General features: G+C 39.4%; 73 non-coding genes across 73 annotated transcripts; all 73 read right to left on the minus strand.

The window, feature by feature from the left end:
* Positions 1-66: 66 nt before the first annotated feature.
* On the minus strand, positions 67-172 carry LOC124346261. The gene has a single exon (XR_006919827.1). It is a non-coding gene; the product is annotated as a U6 spliceosomal RNA (small nuclear RNA).
* Positions 173-645: 473 nt separating this feature from the next.
* On the minus strand, positions 646-735 carry Trnay-gua. Its single transcript is given in 2 exon segments — positions 646-681; positions 699-735. It is a non-coding gene; the product is annotated as a tRNA-Tyr (tRNA).
* A 60-nt stretch (positions 736-795) lies between these two features.
* On the minus strand, positions 796-877 carry Trnas-aga. The gene has a single exon. It is a non-coding gene; the product is annotated as a tRNA-Ser (tRNA).
* Positions 878-975: 98 nt separating this feature from the next.
* Positions 976-1,059, minus strand: Trnal-cag. Its single transcript has one exon. It is a non-coding gene; the product is annotated as a tRNA-Leu (tRNA).
* Positions 1,060-1,151: 92 nt separating this feature from the next.
* On the minus strand, positions 1,152-1,239 carry Trnat-ugu. The gene is given in 2 exon segments: positions 1,152-1,187; positions 1,204-1,239. It is a non-coding gene; the product is annotated as a tRNA-Thr (tRNA).
* Positions 1,240-1,306: 67 nt separating this feature from the next.
* LOC124346262 lies at positions 1,307-1,412 on the minus strand. Its single transcript, XR_006919828.1, has one exon. It is a non-coding gene; the product is annotated as a U6 spliceosomal RNA (small nuclear RNA).
* Positions 1,413-1,885: 473 nt separating this feature from the next.
* Trnay-gua lies at positions 1,886-1,975 on the minus strand. Its single transcript is given in 2 exon segments — positions 1,886-1,921; positions 1,939-1,975. It is a non-coding gene; the product is annotated as a tRNA-Tyr (tRNA).
* Positions 1,976-2,035: 60 nt separating this feature from the next.
* Positions 2,036-2,117, minus strand: Trnas-aga. Its single transcript has one exon. It is a non-coding gene; the product is annotated as a tRNA-Ser (tRNA).
* Positions 2,118-2,215: 98 nt separating this feature from the next.
* Positions 2,216-2,299, minus strand: Trnal-cag. The gene has a single exon. It is a non-coding gene; the product is annotated as a tRNA-Leu (tRNA).
* Positions 2,300-2,391: 92 nt separating this feature from the next.
* Positions 2,392-2,479, minus strand: Trnat-ugu. The gene is given in 2 exon segments: positions 2,392-2,427; positions 2,444-2,479. It is a non-coding gene; the product is annotated as a tRNA-Thr (tRNA).
* A 67-nt stretch (positions 2,480-2,546) lies between these two features.
* LOC124346263 lies at positions 2,547-2,652 on the minus strand. The gene has a single exon (XR_006919829.1). It is a non-coding gene; the product is annotated as a U6 spliceosomal RNA (small nuclear RNA).
* Positions 2,653-3,125: 473 nt separating this feature from the next.
* Positions 3,126-3,215, minus strand: Trnay-gua. Its single transcript is given in 2 exon segments — positions 3,126-3,161; positions 3,179-3,215. It is a non-coding gene; the product is annotated as a tRNA-Tyr (tRNA).
* Positions 3,216-3,275: 60 nt separating this feature from the next.
* Trnas-aga lies at positions 3,276-3,357 on the minus strand. Its single transcript has one exon. It is a non-coding gene; the product is annotated as a tRNA-Ser (tRNA).
* A 98-nt stretch (positions 3,358-3,455) lies between these two features.
* Trnal-cag lies at positions 3,456-3,539 on the minus strand. Its single transcript has one exon. It is a non-coding gene; the product is annotated as a tRNA-Leu (tRNA).
* A 92-nt stretch (positions 3,540-3,631) lies between these two features.
* Positions 3,632-3,719, minus strand: Trnat-ugu. Its single transcript is given in 2 exon segments — positions 3,632-3,667; positions 3,684-3,719. It is a non-coding gene; the product is annotated as a tRNA-Thr (tRNA).
* A 68-nt stretch (positions 3,720-3,787) lies between these two features.
* LOC124346265 lies at positions 3,788-3,893 on the minus strand. Its single transcript, XR_006919830.1, has one exon. It is a non-coding gene; the product is annotated as a U6 spliceosomal RNA (small nuclear RNA).
* A 473-nt stretch (positions 3,894-4,366) lies between these two features.
* Positions 4,367-4,456, minus strand: Trnay-gua. The gene is given in 2 exon segments: positions 4,367-4,402; positions 4,420-4,456. It is a non-coding gene; the product is annotated as a tRNA-Tyr (tRNA).
* Positions 4,457-4,516: 60 nt separating this feature from the next.
* Positions 4,517-4,598, minus strand: Trnas-aga. The gene has a single exon. It is a non-coding gene; the product is annotated as a tRNA-Ser (tRNA).
* Positions 4,599-4,696: 98 nt separating this feature from the next.
* Positions 4,697-4,791, minus strand: Trnal-cag. Its single transcript is given in 2 exon segments — positions 4,697-4,742; positions 4,754-4,791. It is a non-coding gene; the product is annotated as a tRNA-Leu (tRNA).
* Positions 4,792-4,883: 92 nt separating this feature from the next.
* On the minus strand, positions 4,884-4,971 carry Trnat-ugu. Its single transcript is given in 2 exon segments — positions 4,884-4,919; positions 4,936-4,971. It is a non-coding gene; the product is annotated as a tRNA-Thr (tRNA).
* A 67-nt stretch (positions 4,972-5,038) lies between these two features.
* LOC124346266 lies at positions 5,039-5,144 on the minus strand. The gene has a single exon (XR_006919831.1). It is a non-coding gene; the product is annotated as a U6 spliceosomal RNA (small nuclear RNA).
* Positions 5,145-5,617: 473 nt separating this feature from the next.
* On the minus strand, positions 5,618-5,707 carry Trnay-gua. The gene is given in 2 exon segments: positions 5,618-5,653; positions 5,671-5,707. It is a non-coding gene; the product is annotated as a tRNA-Tyr (tRNA).
* A 60-nt stretch (positions 5,708-5,767) lies between these two features.
* On the minus strand, positions 5,768-5,849 carry Trnas-aga. The gene has a single exon. It is a non-coding gene; the product is annotated as a tRNA-Ser (tRNA).
* Positions 5,850-5,947: 98 nt separating this feature from the next.
* Trnal-cag lies at positions 5,948-6,031 on the minus strand. The gene has a single exon. It is a non-coding gene; the product is annotated as a tRNA-Leu (tRNA).
* A 92-nt stretch (positions 6,032-6,123) lies between these two features.
* Trnat-ugu lies at positions 6,124-6,211 on the minus strand. Its single transcript is given in 2 exon segments — positions 6,124-6,159; positions 6,176-6,211. It is a non-coding gene; the product is annotated as a tRNA-Thr (tRNA).
* Positions 6,212-6,278: 67 nt separating this feature from the next.
* On the minus strand, positions 6,279-6,384 carry LOC124346267. The gene has a single exon (XR_006919832.1). It is a non-coding gene; the product is annotated as a U6 spliceosomal RNA (small nuclear RNA).
* Positions 6,385-13,932: 7,548 nt separating this feature from the next.
* Positions 13,933-14,022, minus strand: Trnay-gua. Its single transcript is given in 2 exon segments — positions 13,933-13,968; positions 13,986-14,022. It is a non-coding gene; the product is annotated as a tRNA-Tyr (tRNA).
* Positions 14,023-14,162: 140 nt separating this feature from the next.
* On the minus strand, positions 14,163-14,250 carry Trnat-ugu. Its single transcript is given in 2 exon segments — positions 14,163-14,198; positions 14,215-14,250. It is a non-coding gene; the product is annotated as a tRNA-Thr (tRNA).
* A 67-nt stretch (positions 14,251-14,317) lies between these two features.
* Positions 14,318-14,423, minus strand: LOC124346268. The gene has a single exon (XR_006919833.1). It is a non-coding gene; the product is annotated as a U6 spliceosomal RNA (small nuclear RNA).
* A 623-nt stretch (positions 14,424-15,046) lies between these two features.
* On the minus strand, positions 15,047-15,128 carry Trnas-aga. The gene has a single exon. It is a non-coding gene; the product is annotated as a tRNA-Ser (tRNA).
* Positions 15,129-15,226: 98 nt separating this feature from the next.
* Trnal-cag lies at positions 15,227-15,310 on the minus strand. The gene has a single exon. It is a non-coding gene; the product is annotated as a tRNA-Leu (tRNA).
* A 92-nt stretch (positions 15,311-15,402) lies between these two features.
* Positions 15,403-15,490, minus strand: Trnat-ugu. Its single transcript is given in 2 exon segments — positions 15,403-15,438; positions 15,455-15,490. It is a non-coding gene; the product is annotated as a tRNA-Thr (tRNA).
* A 67-nt stretch (positions 15,491-15,557) lies between these two features.
* On the minus strand, positions 15,558-15,663 carry LOC124346269. The gene has a single exon (XR_006919834.1). It is a non-coding gene; the product is annotated as a U6 spliceosomal RNA (small nuclear RNA).
* A 473-nt stretch (positions 15,664-16,136) lies between these two features.
* Trnay-gua lies at positions 16,137-16,226 on the minus strand. The gene is given in 2 exon segments: positions 16,137-16,172; positions 16,190-16,226. It is a non-coding gene; the product is annotated as a tRNA-Tyr (tRNA).
* A 60-nt stretch (positions 16,227-16,286) lies between these two features.
* Positions 16,287-16,368, minus strand: Trnas-aga. The gene has a single exon. It is a non-coding gene; the product is annotated as a tRNA-Ser (tRNA).
* A 98-nt stretch (positions 16,369-16,466) lies between these two features.
* Positions 16,467-16,550, minus strand: Trnal-cag. Its single transcript has one exon. It is a non-coding gene; the product is annotated as a tRNA-Leu (tRNA).
* A 92-nt stretch (positions 16,551-16,642) lies between these two features.
* Trnat-ugu lies at positions 16,643-16,730 on the minus strand. Its single transcript is given in 2 exon segments — positions 16,643-16,678; positions 16,695-16,730. It is a non-coding gene; the product is annotated as a tRNA-Thr (tRNA).
* Positions 16,731-16,797: 67 nt separating this feature from the next.
* LOC124346270 lies at positions 16,798-16,903 on the minus strand. Its single transcript, XR_006919835.1, has one exon. It is a non-coding gene; the product is annotated as a U6 spliceosomal RNA (small nuclear RNA).
* A 473-nt stretch (positions 16,904-17,376) lies between these two features.
* On the minus strand, positions 17,377-17,466 carry Trnay-gua. The gene is given in 2 exon segments: positions 17,377-17,412; positions 17,430-17,466. It is a non-coding gene; the product is annotated as a tRNA-Tyr (tRNA).
* A 60-nt stretch (positions 17,467-17,526) lies between these two features.
* Positions 17,527-17,608, minus strand: Trnas-aga. The gene has a single exon. It is a non-coding gene; the product is annotated as a tRNA-Ser (tRNA).
* A 98-nt stretch (positions 17,609-17,706) lies between these two features.
* Trnal-cag lies at positions 17,707-17,790 on the minus strand. Its single transcript has one exon. It is a non-coding gene; the product is annotated as a tRNA-Leu (tRNA).
* A 92-nt stretch (positions 17,791-17,882) lies between these two features.
* Positions 17,883-17,970, minus strand: Trnat-ugu. Its single transcript is given in 2 exon segments — positions 17,883-17,918; positions 17,935-17,970. It is a non-coding gene; the product is annotated as a tRNA-Thr (tRNA).
* A 67-nt stretch (positions 17,971-18,037) lies between these two features.
* On the minus strand, positions 18,038-18,143 carry LOC124346271. Its single transcript, XR_006919836.1, has one exon. It is a non-coding gene; the product is annotated as a U6 spliceosomal RNA (small nuclear RNA).
* Positions 18,144-18,616: 473 nt separating this feature from the next.
* On the minus strand, positions 18,617-18,706 carry Trnay-gua. The gene is given in 2 exon segments: positions 18,617-18,652; positions 18,670-18,706. It is a non-coding gene; the product is annotated as a tRNA-Tyr (tRNA).
* Positions 18,707-18,766: 60 nt separating this feature from the next.
* Positions 18,767-18,848, minus strand: Trnay-aua. The gene has a single exon. It is a non-coding gene; the product is annotated as a tRNA-Tyr (tRNA).
* A 98-nt stretch (positions 18,849-18,946) lies between these two features.
* Trnal-cag lies at positions 18,947-19,030 on the minus strand. Its single transcript has one exon. It is a non-coding gene; the product is annotated as a tRNA-Leu (tRNA).
* A 92-nt stretch (positions 19,031-19,122) lies between these two features.
* Positions 19,123-19,210, minus strand: Trnat-ugu. Its single transcript is given in 2 exon segments — positions 19,123-19,158; positions 19,175-19,210. It is a non-coding gene; the product is annotated as a tRNA-Thr (tRNA).
* Positions 19,211-19,277: 67 nt separating this feature from the next.
* LOC124346272 lies at positions 19,278-19,383 on the minus strand. The gene has a single exon (XR_006919837.1). It is a non-coding gene; the product is annotated as a U6 spliceosomal RNA (small nuclear RNA).
* A 473-nt stretch (positions 19,384-19,856) lies between these two features.
* On the minus strand, positions 19,857-19,946 carry Trnay-gua. Its single transcript is given in 2 exon segments — positions 19,857-19,892; positions 19,910-19,946. It is a non-coding gene; the product is annotated as a tRNA-Tyr (tRNA).
* A 60-nt stretch (positions 19,947-20,006) lies between these two features.
* On the minus strand, positions 20,007-20,088 carry Trnas-aga. Its single transcript has one exon. It is a non-coding gene; the product is annotated as a tRNA-Ser (tRNA).
* Positions 20,089-20,186: 98 nt separating this feature from the next.
* Positions 20,187-20,270, minus strand: Trnal-cag. The gene has a single exon. It is a non-coding gene; the product is annotated as a tRNA-Leu (tRNA).
* Positions 20,271-20,362: 92 nt separating this feature from the next.
* Trnat-ugu lies at positions 20,363-20,450 on the minus strand. The gene is given in 2 exon segments: positions 20,363-20,398; positions 20,415-20,450. It is a non-coding gene; the product is annotated as a tRNA-Thr (tRNA).
* A 67-nt stretch (positions 20,451-20,517) lies between these two features.
* LOC124346332 lies at positions 20,518-20,623 on the minus strand. Its single transcript, XR_006919888.1, has one exon. It is a non-coding gene; the product is annotated as a U6 spliceosomal RNA (small nuclear RNA).
* Positions 20,624-21,246: 623 nt separating this feature from the next.
* On the minus strand, positions 21,247-21,328 carry Trnay-aua. Its single transcript has one exon. It is a non-coding gene; the product is annotated as a tRNA-Tyr (tRNA).
* A 98-nt stretch (positions 21,329-21,426) lies between these two features.
* Positions 21,427-21,510, minus strand: Trnal-cag. The gene has a single exon. It is a non-coding gene; the product is annotated as a tRNA-Leu (tRNA).
* Positions 21,511-21,602: 92 nt separating this feature from the next.
* Trnat-ugu lies at positions 21,603-21,690 on the minus strand. Its single transcript is given in 2 exon segments — positions 21,603-21,638; positions 21,655-21,690. It is a non-coding gene; the product is annotated as a tRNA-Thr (tRNA).
* Positions 21,691-21,757: 67 nt separating this feature from the next.
* On the minus strand, positions 21,758-21,863 carry LOC124346273. Its single transcript, XR_006919838.1, has one exon. It is a non-coding gene; the product is annotated as a U6 spliceosomal RNA (small nuclear RNA).
* Positions 21,864-22,336: 473 nt separating this feature from the next.
* Positions 22,337-22,426, minus strand: Trnay-gua. The gene is given in 2 exon segments: positions 22,337-22,372; positions 22,390-22,426. It is a non-coding gene; the product is annotated as a tRNA-Tyr (tRNA).
* A 60-nt stretch (positions 22,427-22,486) lies between these two features.
* Positions 22,487-22,568, minus strand: Trnas-aga. The gene has a single exon. It is a non-coding gene; the product is annotated as a tRNA-Ser (tRNA).
* A 98-nt stretch (positions 22,569-22,666) lies between these two features.
* Positions 22,667-22,750, minus strand: Trnal-cag. The gene has a single exon. It is a non-coding gene; the product is annotated as a tRNA-Leu (tRNA).
* A 92-nt stretch (positions 22,751-22,842) lies between these two features.
* On the minus strand, positions 22,843-22,930 carry Trnat-ugu. Its single transcript is given in 2 exon segments — positions 22,843-22,878; positions 22,895-22,930. It is a non-coding gene; the product is annotated as a tRNA-Thr (tRNA).
* Positions 22,931-22,997: 67 nt separating this feature from the next.
* Positions 22,998-23,103, minus strand: LOC124346333. The gene has a single exon (XR_006919889.1). It is a non-coding gene; the product is annotated as a U6 spliceosomal RNA (small nuclear RNA).
* A 623-nt stretch (positions 23,104-23,726) lies between these two features.
* Positions 23,727-23,808, minus strand: Trnas-aga. The gene has a single exon. It is a non-coding gene; the product is annotated as a tRNA-Ser (tRNA).
* Positions 23,809-23,906: 98 nt separating this feature from the next.
* Trnal-cag lies at positions 23,907-23,990 on the minus strand. The gene has a single exon. It is a non-coding gene; the product is annotated as a tRNA-Leu (tRNA).
* A 92-nt stretch (positions 23,991-24,082) lies between these two features.
* Positions 24,083-24,170, minus strand: Trnat-ugu. The gene is given in 2 exon segments: positions 24,083-24,118; positions 24,135-24,170. It is a non-coding gene; the product is annotated as a tRNA-Thr (tRNA).
* Positions 24,171-24,237: 67 nt separating this feature from the next.
* On the minus strand, positions 24,238-24,343 carry LOC124346275. Its single transcript, XR_006919839.1, has one exon. It is a non-coding gene; the product is annotated as a U6 spliceosomal RNA (small nuclear RNA).
* Positions 24,344-24,816: 473 nt separating this feature from the next.
* On the minus strand, positions 24,817-24,906 carry Trnay-gua. The gene is given in 2 exon segments: positions 24,817-24,852; positions 24,870-24,906. It is a non-coding gene; the product is annotated as a tRNA-Tyr (tRNA).
* A 60-nt stretch (positions 24,907-24,966) lies between these two features.
* Trnas-aga lies at positions 24,967-25,048 on the minus strand. Its single transcript has one exon. It is a non-coding gene; the product is annotated as a tRNA-Ser (tRNA).
* A 98-nt stretch (positions 25,049-25,146) lies between these two features.
* Positions 25,147-25,230, minus strand: Trnal-cag. The gene has a single exon. It is a non-coding gene; the product is annotated as a tRNA-Leu (tRNA).
* Positions 25,231-25,322: 92 nt separating this feature from the next.
* Positions 25,323-25,410, minus strand: Trnat-ugu. Its single transcript is given in 2 exon segments — positions 25,323-25,358; positions 25,375-25,410. It is a non-coding gene; the product is annotated as a tRNA-Thr (tRNA).
* A 67-nt stretch (positions 25,411-25,477) lies between these two features.
* Positions 25,478-25,583, minus strand: LOC124346277. The gene has a single exon (XR_006919840.1). It is a non-coding gene; the product is annotated as a U6 spliceosomal RNA (small nuclear RNA).
* A 623-nt stretch (positions 25,584-26,206) lies between these two features.
* On the minus strand, positions 26,207-26,288 carry Trnas-aga. The gene has a single exon. It is a non-coding gene; the product is annotated as a tRNA-Ser (tRNA).
* Positions 26,289-26,386: 98 nt separating this feature from the next.
* Trnal-cag lies at positions 26,387-26,470 on the minus strand. The gene has a single exon. It is a non-coding gene; the product is annotated as a tRNA-Leu (tRNA).
* Between the last annotated feature and the right edge of the window lie 88 nt (positions 26,471-26,558).

Here is a 26,558-nt window from a genome sequence, read left to right on the forward strand (position 1 = left end):
GGTAAATCATCGACTAAAACTTATGGTAAAGCTTATTTTATCAACATCCATGAAGGTTGGGGCGAAAAAAATGTGGAACGCTTCACGATTTTGCGTGTCATCCTTGCGCAGGGGCCATGCTAATCTTCTCTGTATCGTTCCAATTTTAGTATATGTATTCCGTATGGAATACATTTCAATGTACCTCAGGCGATTACTTTATACCTGGTCGATTCACAACATATATTCTGCTGCAGTGTTAAATTAATTACTGCAAAAATCACTTTTTTATTGAATGTTATTATTTTTTGTTTGGAAAATGTCAAGTGAGTGATCATTCTTTGAATATTCCACAGTAACTGTATGTATGTTTGACAGTACTGTATCGATTTCCGCAAATGGCTTTCAATTTTATTGTCTATTTCGATGTTTCCAACGTGAATTTGCCTCATCATACATTTTCCACATGTGAAGATAGTGTTGCATACTTTTCTCGCAATCAGTCTTGAATTTGACTTTAACCTCTAATGTAATGATTCTATTGTGAATTTGGTTGATCTTAGACTGTACACTTGGCAAAAGAACTTTCTGCATACATTGTCATCATGTATCCCAGTAAATACTTTCATGTAAGAAAAGGAGGTTGGGTTATATAGTATGACAAAATCCTTCGAACCGGAGTTGAACCAGTGACCTATGGATATCAATTCTCATACAACCTACAGTCCACCGCTCTACCAACTGAGCTATCGAAGGGTTATGAAACCAGGTTTTTATTTCTGCTACACCTGTCGTGTAGAGAATGATGTGTCAAAGCGCAGATGGTAGGATTCGAACCTACGCTCCCAGAGGGAAACTGATTTCTAGTCAGTCGCCTTAACCACTCGGCCACATCTGCTGTTGGATTGTCCAAAAAAGGTGTTTTGAATCCTCCCTATATTGTCTTCTGGGTGGATTAGTTCATATAGCGGACTTGTGACAAAAGTGCTTTATGAGTGTCAGAAGAGGGATTCGAACCCTCGCCCAGAGAACTGGACTGCGACCTGAACGCAGCGCCTTAGACCGCTCGGCCATCCTGACATTATACTTTATCGTTTCACCTACCGAGCAATCGAGACCACCATTTCAACTATTCACGGATTATTGTTTTTCTTATGTATAAGTTTCCGATTTGCCTCCTATGAGAATTGAACTCATGACCACTAGTTGACACCGCTACAGAATTACAAGACTAGTGCTCTGCCACTGAGCTTAGAAGGCTGGTAAATCATCGACTAAAACTTATGGTAAAGCTTATTTTATCAACATCCATGAAGGTTGGGGCGAAAAAAATGTGGAACGCTTCACGATTTTGCGTGTCATCCTTGCGCAGGGGCCATGCTAATCTTCTCTGTATCGTTCCAATTTTAGTATATGTATTCCGTATGGAATACATTTCAATGTACCTCAGGCGATTACTTTATACCTGGTCGATTCACAACATATATTCTGCTGCAGTGTTAAATTAATTACTGCAAAAATCACTTTTTTATTGAATGTTATTATTTTTTGTTTGGAAAATGTCAAGTGAGTGATCATTCTTTGAATATTCCACAGTAACTGTATGTATGTTTGACAGTACTGTATCGATTTCCGCAAATGGCTTTCAATTTTATTGTCTATTTCGATGTTTCCAACGTGAATTTGCCTCATCATTCATTTTCCACATGTGAAGATAGTGTTGCATACTTTTCTCGCAATCAGTCTTGAATTTGACTTTAACCTCTAATGTAATGATTCTATTGTGAATTTGGTTGATCTTAGACTGTACACTTGGCAAAAGAACTTTCTGCATACATTGTCATCATGTATCCCAGTAAATACTTTCATGTAAGAAAAGGAGGTTGGGTTATATAGTATGACAAAATCCTTCGAACCGGAGTTGAACCAGTGACCTATGGATATCAATTCTCATACAACCTACAGTCCACCGCTCTACCAACTGAGCTATCGAAGGGTTATGAAACCAGGTTTTTATTCCTGCTACACCTGTCGTGTAGAGAATGATGTGTCAAAGCGCAGATGGTAGGATTCGAACCTACGCTCCCAGAGGGAAACTGATTTCTAGTCAGTCGCCTTAACCACTCGGCCACATCTGCTGTTGGATTGTCCAAAAAAGGTGTTTTGAATCCTCCCTATATTGTCTTCTGGGTGGATTAGTTCATATAGCGGACTTGTGACAAAAGTGCTTTATGAGTGTCAGAAGAGGGATTCGAACCCTCGCCCAGAGAACTGGACTGCGACCTGAACGCAGCGCCTTAGACCGCTCGGCCATCCTGACATTATACTTTATCGTTTCACCTACCGAGCAATCGAGACCACCATTTCAACTATTCACGGATTATTGTTTTTCTTATGTATAAGTTTCCGATTTGCCTCCTATGAGAATTGAACTCATGACCACTAGTTGACACCGCTACAGACTTACAAGACTAGTGCTCTGCCACTGAGCTAAGAAGGCTGGTAAATCATCGACTAAAACTTATGGTAAAGCTTATTTTATCAACATCCATGAAGGTTGGGGCGAAAAAAATGTGGAACGCTTCACGATTTTGCGTGTCATCCTTGCGCAGGGGCCATGCTAATCTTCTCTGTATCGTTCCAATTTTAGTATATGTATTCCGTATGGAATACATTTCAATGTACCTCAGGCGATTACTTTATACCTGGTCGATTCACAACATATATTCTGCTGCAGTGTTAAATTAATTACTGCAAAAATCACTTTTTTATTGAATGTTATTATTTTTTGTTTGGAAAATGTCAAGTGAGTGATCATTCTTTGAATATTCCACAGTAACTGTATGTATGTTTGACAGTACTGTATCGATTTCCGCAAATGGCTTTCAATTTTATTGTCTATTTCGATGTTTCCAACGTGAATTTGCCTCATCATACATTTTCCACATGTGAAGATAGTGTTGCATACTTTTCTCGCAATCAGTCTTGAATTTGACTTTAACCTCTAATGTAATGATTCTATTGTGAATTTGGTTGATCTTAGACTGTACACTTGGCAAAAGAACTTTCTGCATACATTGTCATCATGTATCCCAGTAAATACTTTCATGTAAGAAAAGGAGGTTGGGTTATATAGTATGACAAAATCCTTCGAACCGGAGTTGAACCAGTGACCTATGGATATCAATTCTCATACAACCTACAGTCCACCGCTCTACCAACTGAGCTATCGAAGGGTTATGAAACCAGGTTTTTATTTCTGCCACACCTGTCGTGTAGAGAATGATGTGTCAAAGCGCAGATGGTAGGATTCGAACCTACGCTCCCAGAGGGAAACTGATTTCTAGTCAGTCGCCTTAACCACTCGGCCACATCTGCTGTTGGATTGTCCAAAAAAGGTGTTTTGAATCCTCCCTATATTGTCTTCTGGGTGGATTAGTTCATATAGCGGACTTGTGACAGAAGTGCTTTATGAGTGTCAGAAGAGGGATTTGAACCCTCGCCCAGAGAACTGGACTGCGACCTGAACGCAGCGCCTTAGACCGCTCGGCCATCCTGACATTATACTTTATCGTTTCACCTACCGAGCAATCGAGACCACCATTTCAACTATTCACGGATTATTGTTTTTCTTATGTATAAGTTTCCGATTTGCCTCCTATGAGAATTGAACTCATGACCACTAGTTGACACCGCTACAGACTTACAAGACTAGTGCTCTGCCACTGAGCTAAGAAGGCTGGTAAATCATCGACTAAAACTTATGGTAAAGCTTATTTTATCAACATCCATGAAGGTTGGGGCGAAAAAAAATGTGGAACGCTTCACGATTTTGCGTGTCATCCTTGCGCAGGGGCCATGCTAATCTTCTCTGTATCGTTCCAATTTTAGTATATGTATTCCGTATGGAATACATTTCAATGTACCTCAGGCGATTACTTTATACCTGGTCGATTCACAACATATATTCTGCTGCAGTGTTAAATTAATTACTGCAAAAATCACTTTTTTATTGAATGTTATTATTTTTTGTTTGGAAAATGTCAAGTGAGTGATCATTCTTTGAATGTTCCACAGTAACTGTATGTATGTTTGACAGTACTGTATCGATTTCCGCAAATGGCTTTCAATTTTATTGTCTATTTCGATGTTTCCAACGTGAATTTGCCTCATCATACATTTTCCACATGTGAAGATAGTGTTGCATACTTTTCTCGCAATCAGTCTTGAATTTGACTTTAACCTCTAATGTAATGATTCTATTGTGAATTTGGTTGATCTTAGACTGTACACTTGGCAAAAGAACTTTCTGCATACATTGTCATCATGTATCCCAGTAAATACTTTCATGTAAGAAAAGGAGGTTGGGTTATATAGTATGACAAAATCCTTCGAACCGGAGTTGAACCAGTGACCTATGGATATCAATTCTCATACAACCTACAGTCCACCGCTCTACCAACTGAGCTATCGAAGGGTTATGAAACCAGGTTTTTATTTCTGCCACACCTGTCGTGTAGAGAATGATGTGTCAAAGCGCAGATGGTAGGATTCGAACCTACGCTCCCAGAGGGAAACTGATTTCTAGTCAGTCGCCTTAACCACTCGGCCACATCTGCTGTTGGATTGTCCAAAAAAGGTGTTTTGAATCCTCCCTATATTGTCTTCTGGGTGGATTAGTTCATATAGCGGACTTGTGACAAAAGTGCTTTATGAGTGTCAGAAGAGGGATTCGAACCCTCGCCCAGAGAACTGGACTGCGACCTGAACGCGACCTGAACGCAGCGCCTTAGACCGCTCGGCCATCCTGACATTATACTTTATCTATTCACCTACCGAGCAATCGAGACCACCATTTCAACTATTCACGGATTATTGTTTTTCTTATGTATAAGTTTCCGATTTGCCTCCTATGAGAATTGAACTCATGACCACTAGTTGACACCGCTACAGACTTACAAGACTAGTGCTCTGCCACTGAGCTAAGAAGGCTGGTAAATCATCGACTAAAACTTATGGTAAAGCTTATTTTATCAACATCCATGAAGGTTGGGGGGAAAAAAATGTGGAACGCTTCACGATTTTGCGTGTCATCCTTGCGCAGGGGCCATGCTAATCTTCTCTGTATCGTTCCAATTTTAGTATATGTATTCCGTATGGAATACATTTCAATGTACCTCAGGCGATTACTTTATACCTGGTCGATTCACAACATATATTCTGCTGCAGTGTTAAATTAATTACTGCAAAAATCACTTTTTTATTGAATGTTATTATTTTTTGTTTGGAAAATGTCAAGTGAGTGATCATTCTTTGAATATTCCACAGTAACTGTATGTATGTTTGACAGTACTGTATCGATTTCCGCAAATGGCTTTCAATTTTATTGTCTATTTCGATGTTTCCAACGTGAATTTGCCTCATCATACATTTTCCACACGTGAAGATAGTGTTGCATACTTTTCTCGCAATCAGTCTTGAATTTGACTTTAACCTCTAATGTAATGATTCTATTGTGAATTTGGTTGATCTTAGACTGTACACTTGGCAAAAGAACTTTCTGCATACATTGTCATCATGTATCCCAGTAAATACTTTCATGTAAGAAAAGGAGGTTGGGTTATATAGTATGACAAAATCCTTCGAACCGGAGTTGAACCAGTGACCTATGGATATCAATTCTCATACAACCTACAGTCCACCGCTCTACCAACTGAGCTATCGAAGGGTTATGAAACCAGGTTTTTATTTCTGCCACACCTGTCGTGTAGAGAATGATGTGTCAAAGCGTAGATGGTAGGATTCGAACCTACGCTCCCAGAGGGAAACTGATTTCTAGTCAGTCGCCTTAACCACTCGGCCACATCTGCTGTTGGATTGTCCAAAAAAGGTGTTTTGAATCCTCCCTATATTGTCTTCTGGGTGGATTAGTTCATATAGCGGACTTGTGACAAAAGTGCTTTATGAGTGTCAGAAGAGGGATTCGAACCCTCGCCCAGAGAACTGGACTGCGACCTGAACGCAGCGCCTTAGACCGCTCGGCCATCCTGACATTATACTTTATCTATTCACCTACCGAGCAATCGAGACCACCATTTCAACTATTCACGGATTATTGTTTTTCTTATGTATAAGTTTCCGATTTGCCTCCTATGAGAATTGAACTCATGACCACTAGTTGACACCGCTACAGACTTACAAGACTAGTGCTCTGCCACTGAGCTAAGAAGGCTGGTAAATCATCGACTAAAACTTATGGTAAAGCTTATTTTATCAACATCCATGAAGGTTGGGGGGAAAAAAATGTGGAACGCTTCACGATTTTGCGTGTCATCCTTGCGCAGGGGCCATGCTAATCTTCTCTGTATCGTTCCAATTTTAGTATATGTATTCCGTATGGAATACATTTCAATGTACCTCAGGCGATTACTTTATACCTGGTCGATTCACAACATATATTCTGCTGCAGTGTTAAATTAATTACTGCAAAAATCACTTTTTTATTGAATGTTATTGTGATGATTCACAATAGTCTAAGTAACAAAACAACGAGGAGATTCTTGCAAAGCAGTTTATTAACAGATGTGTTGGAATACAATGCCGGGTACGACTCTGCTGGATGAACAGAGCGTCGAGCTTTTATAAGCGGTTGTCAAGGTTGTTGGGATTGCACCATCACTGCAGAGTGTGGCGCAATCCCGGATGTAGTTGCATAGGCAACAGGTGAGATGGTGCAATAGAGAAAGCCATCAAGGTACTGTGTAGTACAGCGACCTTGAGGTACGGCGTAGTAGATTGACCTTGGGATACTGCGTAGTAGATTGCTCTATACTACAAGCAGTAGGCCAGGTCTTCACACAAGTCATTACACTCCTCCCCCTTCCGCAGAAGTTTGGTCGGGGAAGGAAACCATTTTTGTTTCGAGTAGTTCGGTAGTAAGTTTCAATACATGCAAGAGAAAATTTTTGTATGCTGCTAATACTACTTTTAAGTGTATATATGTATGATTAAATTGAATACAGTGGGAAACATAATACCATCACCCTTGGATAAATGTATAAATAATGCAATAACAAAATATTGCATTATTTTTCGAACAGAAAATAAGTATATTGCCTAACAATGTGAATAGCTAAAATATAAGTATAAAAATAGAAGCATAGTACAGGAATAACATAAGAACTACAATGCGGTATGTAATGGAATGTTGATAAGTAATGTAATGGAACGCTTCACGAACCTTCAGTACTAAAAAAAATTAATTGAATAGTTTCCTAGTACTTACGGTTGGTGATTACATCCCGAGTCCTTTTCAAATTGAGGGCCTGGAATTCATACTTGTAGTATAAATCCAAGCTGTCTCTCAGGTACTGTTGGATCAGTACCTCCCGCTGGGCGTAGTATTCCCCTTCGCTTCGCAACATAATGGGTGGGGCGTACATATTTTGGAAATATTGGGGTGGATGATAACACGGAGGGGATGGTGATGGGATCCTCTCCTTCTGGGCCGAATCTGGAGGTTCCATTGTCGGCGGCTGTGGTGTCGGATGATTTATAGGCGGAGCGGCTAACGGGACTGCACTGGGGATGTCTGGGTTTACCTCCGTGGTGTCGCTGCGTATGCTGTCTTTGTCGTCCTCGTCGTCTTCGTCATCCTCGTCGTCCTCGTCGTCCTCGCTGTCGCTGAGTGTGAGGTCGATGATGAGGGTCTGGTGGTTGGTCTGCTCGGCATATTGTTCTGTCGCGACGTTTTCTTTGGCCTCTTCTTCTTCCTGATCATCTTCGGCTTCTGCAACGTCCTCCGGTTGTTGGACAGGCACGTCGTCAACCGTCGCCTCTCCCCGTTCTTCTTCACTGTCAGCGGTTTCTTCTTTTATTTGCTCAATCACAAACCCTACCGATTGCTCGATGCCCGGTAGATAGCGGGGGTCTGTGGTGATCTCCACTTTTTCTTCGGTGTCGGAGATGATTTTTGCTGGAATTCTCCTGATTTTTGCTTGCACGTCTAGGATCACAATTGTTCCTTTCCGGCGTTGAGCCGTAAGGGCAAAAGTCTTCTTTAGCACAGTTGCGTCTTCACACATTGTAAAGTAAATTGCGAGTGTGGTACAGTGCGGTTGTTGCTGTTTTTAAATACCACGGCTATCTTTGTCTTGCAAAATAGGTCAAAAGATGATGCGCAATAACCGCGCAAACATAACACAATTTTGTAGTGAATACATATACATGATTTATGTGAACTATGAGATGTCATATGAAAAAGAAAATGGTTGAATGCTATTATATGTACTTTGAACTTCGACTCGAAACACATAGCGTATAGAGCTTTCTTTTCTACGGATGACATACTGGTACGGGACATGCTAAAGGATGTATATGTAGGATAGCGGTAACACGGGTCAAAAGAGAAAGTTTCATGTGGTGATTTAGTGTATACAGGTAAAATGTGATAGTTGAAGACTGTGTGTATAAGAGAGAAAGTATTTGTTTTCAAACGGTAAATCAGAATTGAAAGTTTAATTAATGCGATTGAATTGAAGTTGGAATTTTTCAAAGAAAGGGAAAACTACTTAGAGCAAACGAAATGGAAATTATTTGTTTTTTTTTTTTTGTTTTTTTCTTGTTTTTTTTTATTTGTTTTCCTTTGTTTTGTTTTGTTTTGTTTTGTTTGTTTTTTTTTTTGTTTTTTTTTTGTTTTTTTTTTAAGAGTTTTAAAGAGCTTGTGGTCGGGGTTTTTTGTCGATGGCCATAGAACTTTGACAACTGAATTTGTGATGAATAAGGAATGATCGAACCTTAGGTCTTTAGGCTTAGGATGTACAATTTACAGAATGACAGAATTGAGACATTGAGAGAATTGACAAATAGCCAATAAACACAAAAGTTTTTGTTTCAAAAATTGGTGTTGTCTAGTTTTAACAGAAGGTTCTGGTTGAGGATTGCTTTTGGTGGGGTTTGTGGAGTTTTAGGTGGGCGGCCTCTACGTTTATGGATTACACTTAGGTTAGGTATATATATATTTTTTTATTTGAGGTGTACCCCAAAGTTTAGGTATTATAGGGGTGGTATCTGAAACAACTACTTCGTTTGGATTTTCTGTTATCAACTTAATCCTATTTGCATGTACAACAAAGTTGGCCTTGGATAATGGACTGGCTAATATCAAAAAAAAAATTATCTCAGAAGTTATTTAGTTAGTTATTAGTTATTTATCTAGAAGTTATTTCCCAGACACCATGTAAGGTCTTATCCATCTATTATTAAATCTGTTGTTACATATGCTTTTAAAAGAACGTGATCATTGATTTTTAATTTCACCAATTTACTCCCTTGATCATAAGATTTCTTTTGCTTTACTTGCGCTTTTTTCTAATTTTTTTTTTGAATATTCTAGAGCTTTTCACCAAAGTCTTTCGTAGTCCTCGTCTTCAAAGACTTGAACGTCTTGCGTTATCGCAATGTCATTGGGTATAACTGGATTACGTTTAAAGAATAGATAAAATGGACAACTATCGATGCTTGAGTGTTGCGAAGTGTTATAAGCGAATGTCACAAAGTCGAGATACATATCCCAAGACTCTGGTTCTTCGTTAACATAGCAAGCAAGCATATCGCATAGTGTGCGATTAAATCTTTCTACAAGACCATATGTTTGTGGGTGGTAACTAGTGGTCTTGATCTGCTTGATTTTAAATAATACACAGATATGAGAGTTAAGTTTCAAAAGAAAATTTGTACCTTTATCGGTTAGTACTCTTTCTGGTGGACCATATTTAGTATAAACTATCTTTACTAAGTGTTCAGCTATCGTATAAGCTTTTTGATTTTCCATTGGAATTGTCATAACAAATCGACTTGCGTAATCAGACAGAACTAATATATATTTGTTTCCATTACTACTTTCCGTGACCGGTCCAACTATATCCATTGCGATCTGTTCCCATACTTTGGTTACAGGTGGCAAAGGTTTAAGTGGTGCTTTAATTGAGCCGTAGGCTTTGCGTTTAGCACATGTGATACAATTGCTCACATATGCTTTAACGTCGTTGCCTAGTCCGGGTCAAAGGTATTGGCGTTTAATTCTCGCTAAGCTCTTTGCTACTCCTAAATGCCCTGCTAACATGTGGCCATGATTCATCTTAAGTATGTCTTCTACCTTTTCTTTTGGTACTACAATTTTTCCGTCATAGGTTACGAGTAAACCTGCATTATCAAATTGAAATTCTTGTTTGTCCTTTTCGCATTTACTAATTATTCGAATTATTTCTTTGCAATATTCGTCGTTACGTTGCGCTGTTATCCAATCGTTTTGCATTATTTCGAGTTTTAATATAGCGCCTATTACTGGGAGTGGTTGTCTACTTAAACCATCTGCATTTTGATTCTCCTGGCCAGGACGGTGTATAAAAGTCATATTATATGCCTGCATCTCGTATGCCCAACGTGCTAATCTTCCGTGTGGGTCCTTTTTCTTCATCAACGTTTCTAACGGTTTATGATCTGTAAATACTCTAAAAGTTCTACCATAAAGATATGGTCTGAAATGCTCTAATGCATGTACAATAGCTAAACATTCTTTTTCTGAAATATTCCAAATTCGTTCTCGTTCGTCTAAATGTCGCGAAGTGTATGCTATTACTACTTCGTGTTCTCCGTTTGAGGCTTCTGGATCCGTTTCTGAGGGCGGTATATACTGTATCTGCGCTAATACTGCACCAATCCCGTATTCTGAGGCGTCCGCGTAGACTAGAAATTCCCATGGTAAAATCTGGATACCTCAGAAGTGGATTGCTGGTTAGGCAATGTTTGATACGTTGAAAGGCGTCCCTTTCTTTCTCGCCCCATACCCATGTACTATCTTTTTCGTTAGTTCTGTCAAGAAATGAGCTATTTCCGCGTACTCGCGTACGAATTTGCGATAATAATAATTAGCCAAACCTAAAAAGGACGATAATTGCTTAACGTTCAACGGTTCAGGGTAGTTTAGTATGGAACGTGTTTTCCCGTCGTCGGGATGAAATCCACTAGCTGTAATAATATGTCCTAGGTATTTTTATCTTCGTCTTAAAGAAGTCACATTTACTTAACTTTAGTGTAAGGTTCTCTTTTGTTAGCAGGTCGAATACTATCCGCAAGTGTCGAATATGTTCATCCCTCGTTTTACTAAAAACGATGATGTCGTCCAAATAAACAAGTACAAATTCATCTAAGACATCTTTAAATAAGGTGTTCATTTCCCTCTGGAAAGTACTCGGAGCATTGCACAAACCAAAAGGCATGCAGTTGAACTCGTAAAGTCCATACTCGCATATGAAAGCAGTTTTGTATTTATGCTTTTCTTCTATTTCGATCTGCCAATATCCACTGAGCAAATCCAAAGTTGAAAAATATTTCGCGCCGTGAAGGCTATCGATAATCAACTGAATATTGGGAATTGGATATCTGTCTTTAACTGTTACATTGTTTAGCGGGCGATAGTCGACACTAAACCTCATTTGACCTTCTTCCTTCTTCGTTACGTGCAAGATAGGACAGGTAAATAGGCTGGTACTTGGTCTAATGATATTACTTCTTAACATATTCTCAATCTGTTTTTTTTTTTATTACTTATTTCAATCTCTCTGGAGTGCGCCTCATGGGCATAACATCTGGTAATTGCGTGGTATGAATTGAATATTTAATCGATTTCGCTTTACCCAACGGGAAAAATAGCTAAGCAACAGGTTTTTCAAATTTTCTTTCTGCTCCACTGGGACTCCTGCTAAATCGAGCTGTGGAGGTGTGGCTATACTGATTGAACATATTGATAAAGGGGATATGATCAAGTTTCTTAATTCATTCGTAGTGTATAACTAATAATACGTTCACTGGGGTTAATAACAATCTTGTTAGCTGCGAGGAAATCATAGCCTAAAATTCACTCTTCATCTAGATCTGTTATCATATCATATTATATTAAAAGTTCTAGGGTCGCTGTTCGATATTTAGACCTGCTAGTTGTTTTTCAAGTTTGGAAAGCTTATTTTTCTGTCTCTGAAGCTCTACGTCTTGCTCGTCTTCGTGAGCTGAAATACCTGCAATTGTTGCTTTTAGACTTTTCTCTTCATTCTGCTCCATTCTATTTACTATAGTTTCTGCTGCATAAACTATCTCGCAAACCTCTTCATAAGAGCTATTTACGTCAATTCTGGTCCACACGGCCTGTAATATTTTTGGTAACAAGCCTTTTAGCAATATCTTTTGTTTTGCTTCTCCTCTAATTTTCCTAAGTGATCTAGCCAGAACTACGGCTTCAGGGGGTGCAATTGTTTCATCAAGAACGATTTCTTTTCCATGAATAATGTCATACAAATGATTAAGTCTTGAAACATATGTTTGGGTACTCTGATCAGGCATCTGTTTTAGTTCATTTAATTGTTTCTTAAGGTTCTCGATCTCTGTTTCCGTTAAAAATCTGCCAATGATAGCCTTCTCCCACGCATCGTAATTTTCTTTATCCGCAGCGTGATCTATGTAGTCACTGTGCCAATCCGCGGCATCACCTCTTAATCGGTCTGAAAAATATTTAATTTTATCTGTGGCACTCCATCCTGCGTTTTGCGCTACTCTTTCGGCGTCTTTTAACCAATTATTTATAAGTTGATCTCCTCTTTTCCCTTTGTAAACTGGAATTGATTTTCGTTCATCCCGTGAGTATAGTTCGATGAGATGACTTTTAGTCAATGGAACATTGTTTGGATCGGGGGAAGGCGCTCTAGGACCTTGCTGTTGGTTTAAAGGAATTTGTATAGGAGCGGTCGGCGGTGTTGGAGGAGTTGAAGTCATGTTTGGAGGTTGAGTGATTTGTGCTGTTTGCTGTGCTAACTGTTGTTGTAACGTAGCTATATCTCAAGTCTATATAATCAAGTTTAACCCTTTGTTCGTTTTCCTTAAAGAATCTAATGATAATTCTTTAGTGGCGACGTCTTGTTGTAATTAACTCGTTCCACTGCGATAAAAAAAAAAAAATCTTTCTCTAATGGGTAAAATATTTTGTGGAAGGGATCTGATGTAACTTTCTTCTTCTAAGTCTATCTCCCCTATCAGGGACTCGTTTAAAGCAGCATAAGATGTATTTTTAGAAGGTAACGTAGGAGTCGTCATTCACTTACCGCTTTGGTGTTTCTCTCCTTCCTCCATGATTGTTGAAAAGTCGGATGTTCGAAGCCAAACTGGCACGTTCACCAATTTGTGATGATTCACAATAGTCTAAGTAACAAAACAACGAGGAGATTCTTGCAATGCAGTTTATTAACAGATGTGTTGGAATAAAATGCCGGGTACGACTCTGCTGGATGAACAGAGCGTCGGGCTTTTATAAGCGGTTGTCAAGGTTGTTGGGATTGCACCATCACTGCAGAGTGTGGCGCAATCCCGGATGTAGTTGCATAGGCAACAGGTGAGATGGTGCAAAAGAGAAAGCCATCAAGGTACTGTGTAGTACAGCGACCTTGAGGTACGGCGTAGTAGATTGACCTTGGGATACTGCGTAGTAGATTGCTCTATACTACAAGCAGTAGGCCAGGTCTTCACACAAGTCATTACATTATTATTTTTTGTTTGGAAAATGTCAAGTGAGTGATCATTCTTTGAATATTCCACAGTAATTGTATGTATGTTTGACAGTACTGTATCGATTTCCGCAAATGGCTTTCAATTTTATTGTCTATTTCGATGTTTCCAACGTGAATTTGCCTCATCATACATTTTCCACATGTGAAGATAGTGTTGCATACTTTTCTCGCAATCAGTCTTGAATTTGACTTTAACCTCTAATGTAATGATTCTATTGTGAATTTGGTTGATCTTAGACTGTACACTTGGCAAAAGAACTTTCTGCATACATTGTCATCATGTATCCCAGTAAATACTTTCATGTAAGAAAAGGAGGTTGGGTTATATAGTATGACAAAATCCTTCGAACCGGAGTTGAACCAGTGACCTATGGATATCTATTCTCATACAACCTACAGTCCACCGCTCTACCAACTGAGCTATCGAAGGGTTATGAAACCAGGTTTTTATTTCTGCCACACCTGTCGTGTAGAGAATGATGTGTCAAAGCGCAGATGGTAGGATTCGAACCTACGCACCATTTCAACTATTCACGGATTATTGTTTTTCTTATGTATAAGTTTCCGATTTGCCTCCTATGAGAATTGAACTCATGACCACTAGTTGACACCGCTACAGACTTACAAGACTAGTGCTCTGCCACTGAGCTAAGAAGGCTGGTAAATCATCGACTAAAACTTATGGTAAAGCTTATTTTATCAACATCCATGAAGGTTGGGGGGAAAAAAATGTGGAACGCTTCACGATTTTGCGTGTCATCCTTGCGCAGGGGCCATGCTAATCTTCTCTGTATCGTTCCAATTTTAGTATATGTATTCCGTATGGAATACATTTCAATGTACCTCAGGCGATTACTTTATACCTGGTCGATTCACAACATGTATTCTGCTGCAGTGTTAAATTAATTACTGCAAAAATCACTTTTTTATTGGATGTTATTATTTTTTGTTTGGAAAATGTCAAGTGAGTGATCATTCTTTGAATATTCCACAGTAACTGTATGTATGTTTGACAGTACTGTATCGATTTCCGCAAATGGCTTTCAATTTTATTGTCTATTTCGATGTTTCCAACGTGAATTTGCCTCATCATACATTTTCCACATGTGAAGATAGTGTTGCATACTTTTCTCGCAATCAGTCTTGAATTTGACTTTAACCTCTAATGTAATGATTCTATTGTGAATTTGGTTGATCTTAGACTGTACACTTGGCAAAAGAACTTTCTGCATACATTGTCATCATGTATCCCAGTAAATACTTTCATGTAAGAAAAGGAGGTTGGGTTATATAGTATGACAAAATCCTTCGAACCGGAGTTGAACCAGTGACTTATGGATATCAATTCTCATACAACCTTCAGTCCACCGCTCTACCAACTGAGCTATCGAAGGGTTATGAAACCAGGTTTTTATTTCTGCCACACCTGTCGTGTAGAGAATGATGTGTCAAAGCGCAGATGGTAGGATTCGAACCTACGCTCCCAGAGGGAAACTGATTTCTAGTCAGTCGCCTTAACCACTCGGCCACATCTGCTGTTGGATTGTCCAAAAAAGGTGTTTTGAATCCTCCCTATATTGTCTTCTGGGTGGATTAGTTCATATAGCGGACTTGTGACAAAAGTGCTTTATGAGTGTCAGAAGAGGGATTCGAACCCTCGCCCAGAGAACTGGACTGCGACCTGAACGCAGCGCCTTAGACCGCTCGGCCATCCTGACATTATACTTTATCGTTTCACCTACCGAGCAATCGAGACCACCATTTCAACTATTCACGGATTATTGTTTTTCTTATGTATAAGTTTCCGATTTGCCTCCTATGAGAATTGAACTCATGACCACTAGTTGACACCGCTACAGACTTACAAGACTAGTGCTCTGCCACTGAGCTAAGAAGGCTGGTAAATCATCGACTAAAACTTATGGTAAAGCTTATTTTATCAACATCCATGAAGGTTGGGGCGAAAAAAATGTGGAACGCTTCACGATTTTGCGTGTCATCCTTGCGCAGGGGCCATGCTAATCTTCTCTGTATCGTTCCAATTTTAGTATATGTATTCCGTATGGAATACATTTCAATGTACCTCAGGCGATTACTTTATACCTGGTCGATTCACAACATATATTCTGCTGCAGTGTTAAATTAATTACTGCAAAAATCACTTTTTTATTGAATGTTATTATTTTTTGTTTGGAAAATGTCAAGTGAGTGATCATTCTTTGAATATTCCACAGTAACTGTATGTATGTTTGACAGTACTGTATCGATTTCCGCAAATGGCTTTCAATTTTATTGTCTATTTCGATGTTTCCAACGTGAATTTGCCTCATCATACATTTTCCACATGTGAAGATAGTGTTGCATACTTTTCTCGCAATCAGTCTTGAATTTGACTTTAACCTCTAATGTAATGATTCTATTGTGAATTTGGTTGATCTTAGACTGTACACTTGGCAAAAGAACTTTCTGCATACATTGTCATCATGTATCCCAGTAAATACTTTCATGTAAGAAAAGGAGGTTGGGTTATATATTATGACAAAATCCTTCGAACCGGAGTTGAACCAGTGACCTATGGATATCTATTCTCATGCAACCTACAGTCCACCGCTCTACCAACTGAGCTATCGAAGGGTTATGAAACCAGGTTTTTATTTCTGCCACACCTGTCGTGTAGAGAATGATGTGTCAAAGCGCAGATGGTAGGATTCGAACCTACGCTCCCAGAGGGAAACTGATTTCTAGTCAGTCGCCTTAACCACTCGGCCACATCTGCTGTTGGATTGTCCAAAAAAGGTGTTTTGAATCCTCCCTATATTGTCTTCTGGGTGGATTAGTTCATATAGCGGACTTGTGACAAAAGTGTTTTATGAGTGTCAGAAGAGGGATTCGAACCCTCGCCCAGAGAACTGGACTGCGACCTGAACGCAGCGCCTTAGACCGCTCGGCCATCCTGACATTATACTTTATCGTTTCACCTACCGAGCAATCGAGACCACCATTTCAACTATTCACGGATTATTGTTTTTCTTATGTATAAGTTTCCGATTTGCCTCCTATGACAATTGAACTCATGACCACTAGTTGACACCGCTACAGACTTACAAGACTAGTGCTCTGCCACTGAGCTAAGAAGGCTGGTAAATCATCGACTAAAACTTATGGTAAAGCTTATTTTATCAACATCCATGAAGGTTGGGGGGAAAAAAATGTGGAACGCTTCACGATTTTGCGTGTCATCCTTGCGCAGGGGCCATGCTAATCTTCTCTGTATCGTTCCAATTTTAGTATATGTATTCCGTATGGAATACATTTCAATGTACCTCAGGCGATTACTTTATACCTGGTCGATTCACAACATATATTCTGCTGCAGTGTTAAATTAATTACTGCAAAAATCACTTTTTTATTGAATGTTATTATTTTTTGTTTGGAAAATGTCAAGTGAGTGATCATTCTTTGAATATTCCACAGTAACTGTATGTATGTTTGACAGTACTGTATCGATTTCCGCAAATGGCTTTCAATTTTATTGTCTATTTCGATGTTTCCAACGTGAATTTGCCTCATCATACATTTTCCACATGTGAAGATAGTGTTGCATACTTTTCTCGCAATCAGTCTTGAATTTGACTTTAACCTCTAATGTAATGATTCTATTGTGAATTTGGTTGATCTTAGACTGTACACTTGGCAAAAGAACTTTCTGCATACATTGTCATCATGTATCCCAGTAAATACTTTCATGTAAGAAAAGGAGGTTGGGTTATATAGTATGACAAAATCCTTCGAACCGGAGTTGAACCAGTGACCTATGGATATCTATTCTCATGCAACCTACAGTCCACCGCTCTACCAACTGAGCTATCGAAGGGTTATGAAACCAGGTTTTTATTTCTGCCACACCTGTCGTGTAGAGAATGATGTGTCAAAGCGCAGATGGTAGGATTCGAACCTACGCTCCCAGAGGGAAACTGATTTCTAGTCAGTCGCCTTAACCACTCGGCCACATCTGCTGTTGGATTGTCCAAAAAAGGTGTTTTGAATCCTCCCTATATTGTCTTCTGGGTGGATTAGTTCATATAGCGGACTTGTGACAAAAGTGCTTTATGAGTGTCAGAAGAGGGATTCGAACCCTCGCCCAGAGAACTGGACTGCGACCTGAACGCAGCGCCTTAGACCACTCGGCCATCCTGACATTATACTTTATCGTTTCACCTACCGAGCAATCGAGACCACCATTTCAACTATTCACGGATTATTGTTTTTCTTATGTATAAGTTTCCGATTTGCCTCCTATGAGAATTGAACTCATGACCACTAGTTGACACCGCTACAGACTTACAAGACTAGTGCTCTGCCACTGAGCTAAGAAGGCTGGTAAATCATCGACTAAAACTTATGGTAAAGCTTATTTTATCAACATCCATGAAGGTTGGGGGGAAAAAAATGTGGAACGCTTCACGATTTTGCGTGTCATCCTTGCGCAGGGGCCATGCTAATCTTCTCTGTATCGTTCCAATTTTAGTATATGTATTCCGTATGGAATACATTTCAATGTACCTCAGGCGATTACTTTATACCTGGTCGATTCACAACATATATTCTGCTGCAGTGTTAAATTAATTACTGCAAAAATCACTTTTTTATTGAATGTTATTATTTTTTGTTTGGAAAATGTCAAGTGAGTGATCATTCTTTGAATATTCCACAGTAACTGTATGTATGTTTGACAGTACTGTATCGATTTCCGCAAATGGCTTTCAATTTTATTGTCTATTTCGATGTTTCCAACGTGAATTTGCCTCATCATACATTTTCCACATGTGAAGATAGTGTTGCATACTTTTCTCGCAATCAGTCTTGAATTTGACTTTAACCTCTAATGTAATGATTCTATTGTGAATTTGGTTGATCTTAGACTGTACACTTGGCAAAAGAACTTTCTGCATACATTGTCATCATGTATCCCAGTAAATACTTTCATGTAAGAAAAGGAGGTTGGGTTATATAGTATGACAAAATCCTTCGAACCGGAGTTGAACCAGTGACCTATGGATATCAATTCTCATACAACCTACAGTCCACCGCTCTACCAACTGAGCTATCGAAGGGTTATGAAACCAGGTTTTTATTTCTGCCACACCTGTCGTGTAGAGAATGATGTGTCAAAGCGCAGATGGTAGGATTCGAACCTACGCTCCCAGAGGGAAACTGATTTATAGTCAGTCGCCTTAACCACTCGGCCACATCTGCTGTTGGATTGTCCAAAAAAGGTGTTTTGAATCCTCCCTATATTGTCTTCTGGGTGGATTAGTTCATATAGCGGACTTGTGACAAAAGTGTTTTATGAGTGTCAGAAGAGGGATTCGAACCCTCGCCCAGAGAACTGGACTGCGACCTGAACGCAGCGCCTTAGACCGCTCGGCCATCCTGACATTATACTTTATCGTTTCACCTACCGAGCAATCGAGACCACCATTTCAACTATTCACGGATTATTGTTTTTCTTATGTATAAGTTTCCGATTTGCCTCCTATGACAATTGAACTCATGACCACTAGTTGACACCGCTACAGACTTACAAGACTAGTGCTCTGCCACTGAGCTAAGAAGGCTGGTAAATCATCGACTAAAACTTATGGTAAAGCTTATTTTATCAACATCCATGAAGGTTGGGGGGAAAAAAATGTGGAACGCTTCACGATTTTGCGTGTCATCCTTGCGCAGGGGCCATGCTAATCTTCTCTGTATCGTTCCAATTTTAGTATATGTATTCCGTATGGAATACATTTCAATGTACCTCAGGCGATTACTTTATACCTGGTCGATTCACAACATATATTCTGCTGCAGTGTTAAATTAATTACTGCAAAAATCACTTTTTTATTGAATGTTATTATTTTTTGTTTGGAAAATGTCAAGTGAGTGATCATTCTTTGAATATTCCACAGTAACTGTATGTATGTTTGACAGTACTGTATCGATTTCCGCAAATGGCTTTCAATTTTATTGTCTATTTCGATGTTTCCAACGTGAATTTGCCTCATCATACATTTTCCACATGTGAAGATAGTGTTGCATACTTTTCTCGCAATCAGTCTTGAATTTGACTTTAACCTCTAATGTAATGATTCTATTGTGAATTTGGTTGATCTTAGACTGTACACTTGGCAAAAGAACTTTCTGCATACATTGTCATCATGTATCCCAGTAAATACTTTCATGTAAGAAAAGGAGGTTGGGTTATATAGTATGACAAAATCCTTCGAACCGGAGTTGAACCAGTGACCTATGGATATCTATTCTCATACAACCTACAGTCCACCGCTCTACCAACTGAGCTATCGAAGGGTTATGAAACCAGGTTTTTATTTCTGCCACACCTGTCGTGTAGAGAATGATGTGTCAAAGCGCAGATGGTAGGATTCGAACCTACGCTCCCAGAGGGAAACTGATTTCTAGTCAGTCGCCTTAACCACTCGGCCACATCTGCTGTTGGATTGTCCAAAAAAGGTGTTTTGAATCCTCCCTATATTGTCTTCTGGGTGGATTAGTTCATATAGCGGACTTGTGACAAAAGTGCTTTATGAGTGTCAGAAGAGGGATTCGAACCCTCGCCCAGAGAACTGGACTGCGACCTGAACGCAGCGCCTTAGACCACTCGGCCATCCTGACATTATACTTTATCGTTTCACCTACCGAGCAATCGAGACCACCATTTCAACTATTCACGGATTATTGTTTTTCTTATGTATAAGTTTCCGATTTGTCTCCTATGAGAATTGAACTCATGACCACTAGTTGACACCGCTACAGACTTACAAGACTAGTGCTCTGCCACTGAGCTAAGAAGGCTGGTAAATCATCGACTAAAACTTATGGTAAAGCTTATTTTATCAACATCCATGAAGGTTGGGGGGAAAAAAATGTGGAACGCTTCACGATTTTGCGTGTCATCCTTGCGCAGGGGCCATGCTAATCTTCTCTGTATCGTTCCAATTTTAGTATATGTATTCCGTATGAAATACATTTCAATGTACCTCAGGCGATTACTTTATACCTGGTCGATTCACAACATATATTCTGCTGCAGTGTTAAATTAATTACTGCAAAAATCACTTTTTTATTGAATGTTATTATTTTTTGTTTGGAAAATGTCAAGTGAGTGATCATTCTTTGAATATTCCACAGTAACTGTATGTATGTTTGACAGTACTGTATCGATTTCCGCAAATGGCTTTCAATTTTATTGTCTATTTCGATGTTTCCAACGTGAATTTGCCTCATCATACATTTTCCACATGTGAAGATAGTGTTGCATACTTTTCTCGCAATCAGTCTTGAATTTGACTTTAACCTCTAATGTAATGATTCTATTGTGAATTTGGTTGATCTTAGACTGTACACTTGGCAAAAGAACTTTCTGCATACATTGTCATCATGTATCCCAGTAAATACTTTCATGTAAGAAAAGGAGGTTGGGTTATATAGTATGACAAAATCCTTCGAACCGGAGTTGAACCAGTGACCTATAGATATCTATTCTCATACAACCTACAGTCCACCGCTCTACCAACTGAGCTATCGAAGGGTTATGAAACCAGGTTTTTATTTCTGCCACACCTGTCGTGTAGAGAATGATGTGTCAAAGCGCAGATGGTAGGATTCGAACCTACGCTCCCAGAGGGAAACTGATTTATAGTCAGTCGCCTTAACCACTCGGCCACATCTGCTGTTGGATTGTCCAAAAAAGGTGTTTTGAATCCTCCCTATATTGTCTTCTGGGTGGATTAGTTCATATAGCGGACTTGTGACAAAAGTGTTTTATGAGTGTCAGAAGAGGGATTCGAACCCTCGCCCAGAGAACTGGACTGCGACCTGAACGCAGCGCCTTAGACCGCTCGGCCATCCTGACATTATACTTTATCGTTTCACCTACCGAGCAATCGAGACCACCATTTCAACTATTCACGGATTATTGTTTTTCTTATGTATAAGTTTCCGATTTGCCTCCTATGACAATTGAACTCATGACCACTAGTTGACACCGCTACAGACTTACAAGACTAGTGCTCTGCCACTGAGCTAAGAAGGCTGGTAAATCATCGACTAAAACTTATGGTAAAGCTTATTTTATCAACATCCATGAAGGTTGGGGGGAAAAAAATGTGGAACGCTTCACGATTTTGCGTGTCATCCTTGCGCAGGGGCCATGCTAATCTTCTCTGTATCGTTCCAATTTTAGTATATGTATTCCGTATGGAATACATTTCAATGTACCTCAGGCGATTACTTTATACCTGGTCGATTCACAACATATATTCTGCTGCAGTGTTAAATTAATTACTGCAAAAATCACTTTTTTATTGAATGTTATTATTTTTTGTTTGGAAAATGTCAAGTGAGTGATCATTCTTTGAATATTCCACAGTAACTGTATGTATGTTTGACAGTACTGTATCGATTTCCGCAAATGGCTTTCAATTTTATTGTCTATTTCGATGTTTCCAACGTGAATTTGCCTCATCATACATTTTCCACATGTGAAGATAGTGTTGCATACTTTTCTCGCAATCAGTCTTGAATTTGACTTTAACCTCTAATGTAATGATTCTATTGTGAATTTGGTTGATCTTAGACTGTACACTTGGCAAAAGAACTTTCTGCATACATTGTCATCATGTATCCCAGTAAATACTTTCATGTAAGAAAAGGAGGTTGGGTTATATAGTATGACAAAATCCTTCGAACCGGAGTTGAACCAGTGACCTATGGATATCTATTCTCATACAACCTACAGTCCACCGCTCTACCAACTGAGCTATCGAAGGGTTATGAAACCAGGTTTTTATTTCTGCCACACCTGTCGTGTAGAGAATGATGTGTCAAAGCGCAGATGGTAGGATTCGAACCTACGCTCCCAGAGGGAAACTGATTTCTAGTCAGTCGCCTTAACCACTCGGCCACATCTGCTGTTGGATTGTCCAAAAAAGGTGTTTTGAATCCTCCCTATATTGTCTTCTGGGTGGATTAGTTCATATAGCGGACTTGTGACAAAAGTGCTTTATGAGTGTCAGAAGAGGGATTCGAACCCTCGCCCAGAGAACTGGACTGCGACCTGAACGCAGCGCCTTAGACCACTCGGCCATCCTGACATTATACTTTATCGTTTCACCTACCGAGCAATCGAGACCACCATTTCAACTATTCACGGATTATTGTTTTTCTTATGTATAAGTTTCCGATTTGTCTCCTATGAGAATTGAACTCATGACCACTAGTTGACACCGCTACAGACTTACAAGACTAGTGCTCTGCCACTGAGCTAAGAAGGCTGGTAAATCATCGACTAAAACTTATGGTAAAGCTTATTTTATCAACATCCATGAAGGTTGGGGGGAAAAAAATGTGGAACGCTTCACGATTTTGCGTGTCATCCTTGCGCAGGGGCCATGCTAATCTTCTCTGTATCGTTCCAATTTTAGTATATGTATTCCGTATGAAATACATTTCAATGTACCTCAGGCGATTACTTTATACCTGGTCGATTCACAACATATATTCTGCTGCAGTGTTAAATTAATTACTGCAAAAATCACTTTTTTATTGAATGTTATTATTTTTTGTTTGGAAAATGTCAAGTGAGTGATCATTCTTTGAATATTCCACAGTAACTGTATGTATGTTTGACAGTACTGTATCGATTTCCGCAAATGGCTTTCAATTTTATTGTCTATTTCGATGTTTCCAACGTGAATTTGCCTCATCATACATTTTCCACATGTGAAGATAGTGTTGCATACTTTTCTCGCAATCAGTCTTGAATTTGACTTTAACCTCTAATGTAATGATTCTATTGTGAATTTGGTTGATCTTAGACTGTACACTTGGCAAAAGAACTTTCTGCATACATTGTCATCATGTATCCCAGTAAATACTTTCATGTAAGAAAAGGAGGTTGGGTTATATAGTATGACAAAATCCTTCGAACCGGAGTTGAACCAGTGACCTATAGATATCTATTCTCATACAACCTACAGTCCACCGCTCTACCAACTGAGCTATCGAAGGGTTATGAAACCAGGTTTTTATTTCTGCCACACCTGTCGTGTAGAGAATGATGTGTCAAAGCGCAGATGGTAGGATTCGAACCTACGCTCCCAGAGGGAAACTGATTTCTAGTCAGTCGCCTTAATCACTCGGCCACATCTGCTGTTGGATTGTCCAAAAAAGGTGTTTTGAATCCTCCCTATATTGTCTTCTGGGTGGATTAGTTCATATAGCGGACTTGTGACAAAAGTGTTTTATGAGTGTCAGAAGAGGGATTCGAACCCTCGCCCAGAGAACTGGACTGCGACCTGAACGCAGCGCCTTAGACCGCTCGGCCATCCTGACATTATACTTTATCGTTTCACCTACCGAGCAATCGAGACCACCATTTCAACTATTCACGGATTATTGTTTTTCTTATGTATAAGTTTCCGATTTGCCTCCTATGAGAATTGAACTCATGACCACTAGTTGACACCGCTACAGACTTACAAGACTAGTGCTCTGCCACTGAGCTAAGAAGGCTGGTAAATCATCGACTAAAACTTATGGTAAAGCTTATTTTATCAACATCCATGAAGGTTGGGGGGAAAAAAATGTGGAACGCTTCACGATTTTGCGTGTCATCCTTGCGCAGGGGCCATGCTAATCTTCTCTGTATCGTTCCAATTTTAGTATATGTATTCCGTATGGAATACATTTCAATGTACCTCAGGCGATTACTTTATACCTGGTCGATTCACAACATATATTCTGCTGCAGTGTTAAATTAATTACTGCAAAAATCACTTTTTTATTGAATGTTATTATTTTTTGTTTGGAAAATGTCAAGTGAGTGATCATTCTTTGAATATTCCACAGTAACTGTATGTATGTTTGACAGTACTGTATCGATTTCCGCAAATGGCTTTCAATTTTATTGTCTATTTCGATGTTTCCAACGTGAATTTGCCTCATCATACATTTTCCACATGTGAAGATAGTGTTGCATACTTTTCTCGCAATCAGTCTTGAATTTGACTTTAACCTCTAATGTAATGATTCTATTGTGAATTTGGTTGATCTTAGACTGTACACTTGGCAAAAGAACTTTCTGCATACATTGTCATCATGTATCCCAGTAAATACTTTCATGTAAGAAAAGGAGGTTGGGTTATATAGTATGACAAAATCCTTCGAACCGGAGTTGAACCAGTGACCTATGGATATCAATTCTCATACAACCTACAGTCCACCGCTCTACCAACTGAGCTATCGAAGGGTTATGAAACCAGGTTTTTATTTCTGCCACACCTGTCGTGTAGAGAATGATGTGTCAAAGCGCAGATGGTAGGATTCGAACCTACGCTCCCAGAGGGAAACTGATTTCTAGTCAGTCGCCTTAACCACTCGGCCACATCTGCTGTTGGATTGTCCAAAAAAGGTGTTTTGAATCCTCCCTATATTGTCTTCTGGGTGGATTAGTTCATATAGCGGACTTGTGACAAAAGTGCTTTATGAGTGTCAGAAGAGGGATTCGAACCCTCGCCCAGAGAACTGGACTGCGACCTGAACGCAGCGCCTTAGACCGCTCGGCCATCCTGACATTATACTTTATCGTTTCACCTACCGAGCAATCGAGACCACCATTTCAACTATTCACGGATTATTGTTTTTCTTATGTATAAGTTTCCGATTTGCCTCCTATGAGAATTGAACTCATGACCACTAGTTGACACCGCTACAGACTTACAAGACTAGTGCTCTGCCACTGAGCTAAGAAGGCTGGTAAATCATCGACTAAAACTTATGGTAAAGCTTATTTTATCAACATCCATGAAGGTTGGGGGGAAAAAAATGTGGAACGCTTCACGATTTTGCGTGTCATCCTTGCGCAGGGGCCATGCTAATCTTCTCTGTATCGTTCCAATTTTAGTATATGTATTCCGTATGGAATACATTTCAATGTACCTCAGGCGATTACTTTATACCTGGTCGATTCACAACATATATTCTGCTGCAGTGTTAAATTAATTACTGCAAAAATCACTTTTTTATTGAATGTTATTATTTTTTGTTTGGAAAATGTCAAGTGAGTGATCATTCTTTGAATATTCCACAGTAACTGTATGTATGTTTGACAGTACTGTATCGATTTCCGCAAATGGCTTTCAATTTTATTGTCTATTTCGATGTTTCCAACGTGAATTTGCCTCATCATACATTTTCCACATGTGAAGATAGTGTTGCATACTTTTCTCGCAATCAGTCTTGAATTTGACTTTAACCTCTAATGTAATGATTCTATTGTGAATTTGGTTGATCTTAGACTGTACACTTGGCAAAAGAACTTTCTGCATACATTGTCATCATGTATCCCAGTAAATACTTTCATGTAAGAAAAGGAGGTTGGGTTATATAGTATGACAAAATCCTTTGAACCGGAGTTGAACCAGTGACCTATGGATATCAATTCTCATACAACCTACAGTCCACCGCTCTACCAACTGAGCTATCGAAGGGTTATGAAACCAGGTTTTTATTTCTGCCACACCTGTCGTGTAGAGAATGATGTGTCAAAGCGCAGATGGTAGGATTCGAACCTACGCTCCCAGAGGGAAACTGATTTCTAGTCAGTCGCCTTAACCACTCGGCCACATCTGCTGTTGGATTGTCCAAAAAAGGTGTTTTGAATCCTCCCTATATTGTCTTCTGGGTGGATTAGTTCATATAGCGGACTTGTGACAAAAGTGCTTTATGAGTGTCAGAAGAGGGATTCGAACCCTCGCCCAGAGAACTGGACTGCGACCTGAACGCAGCGCCTTAGACCGCTCGGCCATCCTGACATTATACTTTATCGTTTCACCTACCGAGAAATCGAGACCACCATTTCAACTATTCACGGATTATTGTTTTTCTTATGTATAAGTTTCC

The sequence above is a fragment of the Daphnia pulicaria genome, chromosome 6, assembly GCF_021234035.1.
Source record: "Daphnia pulicaria isolate SC F1-1A chromosome 6, SC_F0-13Bv2, whole genome shotgun sequence".
NCBI classification, from domain to species: Eukaryota; Metazoa; Arthropoda; class Branchiopoda; order Diplostraca; family Daphniidae; genus Daphnia; species Daphnia pulicaria.